The sequence below is a fragment of the Cicer arietinum genome, chromosome 6 (genome assembly GCF_000331145.2).
Source record: "Cicer arietinum cultivar CDC Frontier isolate Library 1 chromosome 6, Cicar.CDCFrontier_v2.0, whole genome shotgun sequence".
Lineage (NCBI taxonomy): Eukaryota > Viridiplantae > Streptophyta > Magnoliopsida > Fabales > Fabaceae > Cicer > Cicer arietinum.
The window spans coordinates 33,583,616-33,590,920 of NC_021165.2; positions in this window are offsets into that span (position 1 = coordinate 33,583,616).

Consider the following 7,305-nt stretch of genomic DNA (forward strand, 5'->3'; position numbering starts at 1 on the left):
TGAACGATACGAAAAGGGACAATTAGGATTGGAAAATGTTCTAAACATGCAAAGATACTCAAATGATAAAAGTGGTCTTGGATACTCAAAATTTGATAAACCAAATTTGAACAAAACTATTTTTGTTAAAGCAGGTAGTCAATCTAATCAAGATAAGATTATAGTTATGAAAAAGGATGATCTTTATAATAAGAAAATTATTCAAAATAAATCTCATACATATGTTACTAACAGTAGATTTAATCCTACTTGCTCTTATTGTGGTCTTCATGGTCATACACCTAATACATGTCATATTAGAAATATTAGTGTTCCAAAAGGTCATTTCATATGGGTAAAGAAAGGTACTAACCATCAAGGACCCAAAGCACATTGGGTACCTAATAAAGTTTGATTTCAATTTTGTAGGTAAGCAAACAAAAGACTTCAAACATGTGGTACTTGGATAGTGGCTGCTCTAAACACATGACGGGTGATATAACAAAATTTTCAGCTTTAACACTTGAGTCAAAGGGACATGTAGTATATGGAGACAACAACAAAGGAAAAATTTTAGGCATTGGAAAAGTTGGTACAGCACCATCTCCCTCAATTGAAGATGTCTTATATGTTGAAGGTCTAAAACATAATCTCATAAGCATCAGCCAGCTTTGTGACAAAGGATACAAGATAGTTTTTAATAAAGATGAGTGCGTCATCCAAAATGAAGCTACAAATGAAACTCAGTTTGTTGGTAAGCGTTTCAAAAACATTTTCATACTTAATTTTGAAGATTTATCCTTGAAAATGAAATGTCTTTTGGTAAGCGACAATAATGATGCTTGGCTATGGCATAAGAGATTTGCTCATATTCACATGGATCATTTAAACAAATTGGTCAAGCATGATCTTGTTGTAGGCTTACCAAAAATAAAATTTATAAAGGATAAATTATGTGACGCTTGTCAAAAGGGCAAACAAACAAAAAGTTCTTTCAAACCTAAAAATGTTATTTCAACTTCTAGACCGCTACAATTGATACATATGGATTTGTTTGGTCCATCAAGAACCAAAAGTCTTGGTGGAAACTCATATGGACTAGTTATTGTTGATGATTACTCAAGGTTCACTTGGACCTTATTTTTGGCAAATAAAAATGAAGCTTTTAAGGCATTTAAAAACTATGCCAAGCTAGTCCAAAATGAACAATCTGCCAAAATTGTATCAATTAGAAGTGATCATGGAAGGGAATTTCAAAATACTTCATTTGAAGAATTTTGTGAAGAAAATGGTATTTTTCACAATTTTTCTGCACCAAGAACACCACAACAAAATGGGGTCGTTGAGAGAAAGAATAGATCCTTAATAGAGCTTGCTAGAACTATGCTAAGCGACTCAAATCTACCAAAATACTTTTGGGCAGATGCTGTAAACACAGCATGCTATGTTTCCAACCGGGTAATTATTAGGCCAATTCTTAAGAAAACTCCATATGAACTTTACAAAGGTAGAAAACCCAATATCTCTCACTTTCACATTTTTGGATGTAAATGTTTTGTGTTAAATAATGGTAAAGACAACCTTGGAAAATTTGATGAAAAAGCTGATGAAGGTATATTTCTCGGTTACTCTTTATCTAGTAAAGCATTTAGAGTCTTTAATAAAAGAACCTTATTAGTTGAAGAATCAATGCATGTAACCTTTGATGAAACTAACCCCATAAAAGAAGAAAATATTATTTCTTGTGATGATGATGATGTTTTTGAAAGTAATGATCCAAGCAAAGAACTTCAACAAGAAAGTGGAGTCAATATTGAAAGGCAAAGTGATGATCTTCCTAAAGAATGGAGAACCCATAGATATCACCCTATTGACAACATCATAGGTGATATAAATAAAGGAGTCACAACAAGGTTAAAATTGCAAGATGCTTGCTTAAACATGGCGTTTGTTTCTCAAATCGAACCCTCCAAAATTGGTGAAGCACTTAAAGATGATCAATGGATACTTGCCATGCAAGAAGAACTCAATCAATTCGAAAGAAGCCAAGTTTGGGAACTTGTTCCTAATCCTGGAAATAAACACATCATTGGTACAAAATGGGTGTTCAAAAATAAACTAGATGAGAATGGCATAGTTGTTCGCAACAAAGCTAGATTGGTTGCTCAAGGATACAATCAAGAGGAAGGGATAGACTTTGACGAAACATTTGCTCCGGTAGCAAGACTAGAAGCCATACGTCTACTATTAGCATATGCTTGCTCCATGAATTTTGAGTTATATCAAATGGACGTGAAAAGTGCATTTCTCAATGGGTACATAAATGAAGAAGTTTATGTCAAGCAGCCCCCTGGATTTGAAGATTCCAAAAATCCCTCACACGTTTACAAATTGAAAAAGGCTCTTTATGGTCTAAAACAAGCTCCAAGAGCTTGGTATGACAGATTAAGCACCTTTTTATGTGAACGAGGATTTGACAAAGGAGAAGTTGATAAAACGTTATTTGTCAAAAGAGAAAATGGTCACACATTATTGGTTCAAATTTATGTTGATGATATAATATTTGGATCAACCAACAAGGACATATGTGAAGAATTCTCTTCAATAATGCAAGGAGAATTCGAAATGTCCATGATGGGAAAATTAAACTATTTTCTTGGACTTCATATCAAGCAACTTGAGCACGGCATCTTCATCAATCAAGCCAAATATTGTAAAGAATTACTAAAGAAATTTGAAATGGAGAATTGCAAAGAAAGTACAACTCCAATGGGCTCCGGAACATATGTTGATAAAGATGCATCAGGAATTTCCATCGACATATCCAAATATCGAGGTATGATTGGATCATTATTATATCTAACGGCCAGCCGGCCAGATATCATGTTTAGTGTTTGTTTGTGTGCAAGATTTCAGGCAGATCCGAAAGAATCACATCTAGTAGCTGTTAAAAGAATTATGAAGTATCTGAAAGGAACAACAAATGTAGGCCTATGGTATCCCAAGGGTAGCATATGTAGCCTAGTAGGATACTCTGATTCGGATTATGCGGGATGCAAAACAGACCGTAAAAGCACCAGTGGCACATGTCATGTCTTAGGAAATGCCCTTGTTTCATGGTCTTGTAAAAAGCAAGCTTGTGTTGCACTTAGTACTGCTGAAGCTGAATATATTGCAGCAGGAAGCTGTTGTGCCCAGATTCTCTGGCTCAAACAGCAATTACATGACTATGGAGTTGATCTCGGATGCATTCCCTTAAGATGTGATAACACAAGCGCAATAAACATCTCCAAGAATCCAATCATGCACTCCAGAACTAAACACATCGATATCCGACATCATTTTCTACGGGATCATGTACTTAAAGGTAATGTTGAGGTAACATTTGTTGATACACACAATCAATTGGCCGATATATTTACAAAACCGTTACCTAAAGACTCATTTTATAAAATCTGAAGAGAACTTGGTATTTTGAGTGAAAATGATCTTTAACCATTGCGTGATATACATAGTTTGCCATATCTCTTATGTCTTATTGATTATTGCTTTTTGATATATGCATTTGTGTATTACATGATGCAATCTTCATAAAAAACTGAGTTTTTAAGCAAAACTGTGCTTATGTAGTCGAATACAAATGTATGTATTCGAATACAAACTTTCCCAGATTTCCTGTATTCGAATACAAAGGATGTGTAGTCGAATACACGTTCCCAGAAAAATGTGTATTCGAATACAAGAAGGTGTAGTCGAATACACCTTCGCGTTTTTGCCCAGATATAAAAGCTGCTACACATAAGTTAGGGTTTTTCACTTGGTATTCGAATACAGCCCCAAGTTTCTTCTCTCTTCTCTCCCAAACTCATCCATCCTCCTTCCACTTACTTACCCATTCACCCAACCTAACAAAATCCATTACTCTTTACTTCCTTCTTGTCATCCCTCTTCAAATCTCTCACAACTCTCACATTTTCTCTAAAACCCACTTTCACCAAAAATACCCCTTCTCACCATGGATGCCCGCAAACGAGGACCACGCACCAAACATACAGCAGTAGGTCCCTCACGAAAACGAACCAAGACTCCTAACATCACGGATCTATCCCGGCTCCTACACACACCGGAGGAAATTGATCATTTTCGCACTTTCTACTCGGACAAGCGACTTATTATCCCAAAATACGGTACTTTGGACTCTTTCTCTGACTTTAAATTTCTTGCGTTTCTTAAAGCACAACATGTTGAAGAGTTTATAGGCTACAACGGTCCAGTTTATCCAGATTTGGTTAGGGTTTTTTATTGTAATCTCATACAAGAGGGAAAACTGCTAGTCTCGCGCGTTAAGGGTAAAGTTATTCATTTAAATACCAAAACCATTGGAGAAATTCTGAATATTCCTTTTAATGGTGAACAATTTTGTCCAAACAATTTATGTGAATGGGGTGATATTTCTAAGTATGATGCGTATGTCTCCCTCTGTCGGTTTGATCGCCGCACCATGGAACAAAAGAGAGCTCAGGCAGGTTCCAAATATGCCCAGCAACGGTATGGTGTGGGAAATCTTACTGTTGATTATCGGCTTCTACACTATTTTCTTAGCTACATTTTGGTTCCGAAGGCTGGAAATTACTCCCAAATTTAGGAGTTTGAACTGCAAATTATGAATTTCATGTTTTAAGGTCGTCAACTTAATTGGGCATTTTTTGTGAAATCTATCATGCTTGGATCTCGCGAAGCAATTGGCTTACCCTATGCAAAGGAAGTTTCACGGATTTTGGAACACTTTGGTGTGGACTTCTCTGATGAAGTTATGTTTACACCCACCAAAGAAAATCTGCTGGATTTAGGTGTCTTGCCTAGCATGAGGATCATATGGAATGACGAGCTTGAAGCATTTGTGCATAAAGGTGATCATGGTCAACCATCTGAAGATGCACCAGCAGACAATGCTGGACCCTCCAACACTGCTGCTCAAGGAGATGAAGATGGCGAGGAAACTGCATCTGATGATGATTATATCTCCAATCAAATGATCATGACTCGCCTTGATTCTTTCCAAACCTTCTTCCAAACTCAATTCGACAAGTTGACCACCTCTATCGACACTCGCTTCACCACTATTGAAACTACTATTGCTCGCAATCATGACGCACTATCTCAAGACATTAGTCAATTATCAGACAAACTTGATCATTTCCACATTCCGACAGAATTTGATTAAGTCTTTAAATTTTGTACTAAGTTCACTTTTTGTATTCTGTGTTATTGTAATATTTGCTTTATGAACTCCTTTGTCGTTTTAATTCTGGTGTGTTTTGTATTACTCGTTTCAGGACTTATTATGTATTCACTTCTATGATCTTCTAACTTAATTTCCATTACTGCTATTCTTGTTCCCTTATATGCCTTTTGTGTATGATTTAGGGGAACCAGGATAAATCTTAACGTGTTCATTTACTTACTGCAATTTTTATTAAGCCTTGTTCTTAAACTCAGAAAATCTGATTACCATATCACTAAAAACAAGAAAATTTACTAACACCTAATCTACCAAAAAAGATAAAATGATTAAAAAAAAGTAACTTTAAATTGATAAAATAGAAAAAAAAAATTATAAAAAAAGGTATAATTGGCATTTTCATAAAATATGGAGGTATAGATATAGATATGGGGTACAGGGTAAATTTTTCTTAAGATAATAGTCAAACTTTTTGAACGATTGTTTGAGAAAATTAATGCAATTTTATGTAGTGTTGAATTGATAGATTGAATAATTTAATTTAATTGTATGATTTCTTTGGATAAATTAATGTTATAATTTTATTTGGTACATATTTTTGTTTTTAGTAAATTTATCCTATATATTCAATTATTACTATTATTTTAATATTACTATTATTATTACTATTATTATTAATAAATTTAGTGCACATTTTTGATTATTTACTTTCGTATTTAGATGATGTTAAATTAGTTCTAATAAGTATTATTTCATTTAAGATAAATTTTTAATTGTTAATAATTTTTACCATAAAAGTAATAATTCCTAAAGAGTATTAATTCATAGAAATTATTGCCTTAGTCATTAACAGATATAATTTATGCATATTTAAGATAATAATTAATATTCAAAAGAAAATAAAAAATGAAGACTCTAATGAGATTTGATTTTTTAATAAATAAAAATGAAATAGACACTTATGTGTTACCATAAAATGGTAAACTATCTTGCCTATAAATTAAGGGATGCTTGTAGTGGTTGATCATCTTAAAACTTTATAAAAACCTAAAGTGTATAGTGTATACAAATAGTTAAATTAAGATGACGGGGAAGAAGATTATTGCTTTTTTAACGCTTGTAATGGTTTTAGGCTTGCAAGTGACAACATTGGATGCACGTCAAATTGATGACATCAGTTTCTCTGAGGCTATTGTTTTATTGGTGCCATGTGTACCTTTTTTTGACAGGATTAGGCCAACCAACACTATCTACTTCCTGTTGTGAATATTTACTAATTGTTTTCTATATAGAAAGACTTAAAATGATGACTATTTTTTTTTATTACAAACCCATCTTATTGTTATTTTTATTTATCCACAGGATTCCATAATTCTACCATACAGGTCAAGCATACCACGAAGTAAGCTAGAAGTACAACAACAAAAACTTTATAGCAATAAGCAAAGTGAAAAGTTGTACCAACTCTTTAAAGTTGGATAGTTTTTAGCTCTATATTTATGAAAATTTGAATCAAATTTATTTGTTATCTATTTTCTGTTTTTAAATTTCTGAAGTGTAATAATATTATTTTTTTGGAATTCTATTATACAAAAAAATTACTAAAAAAACATAATTTTAATTTATAAAATACTGAAAAGTTTTACTCTACCAAACCAACAAACACATAAAACATGTTTTCTACATGAACATCATTTTCTTCCTTTTAAAAAAAAAAATAAATGCTAACAACTCGATAAAAATATATATAAAATTTCATCACGATTATTTCAATTTCATAGTTTTCCCTAACTAGTTTACTTTAAAATCAACTAATAACTCTTTCAATTCTATTTCAAAAATAATGAATCAGAGTATTTGCAATTACAAAATAAGTTAATATGTTAAACAAAAGAAACTCCTAAAGCCACTATTATACAAAAAAATTACTAAATAAAATATAATTTTAATTTATAAAATACTGAAAAGTTTTACTCTACCAAACCAACAAACACATAAAACATGTTTTCTACATGAACATCATTTTCTTCCTTTTTTTTTTAAAAATAAATGCTAACAGCTCGATAAAAATATATATAAAATTT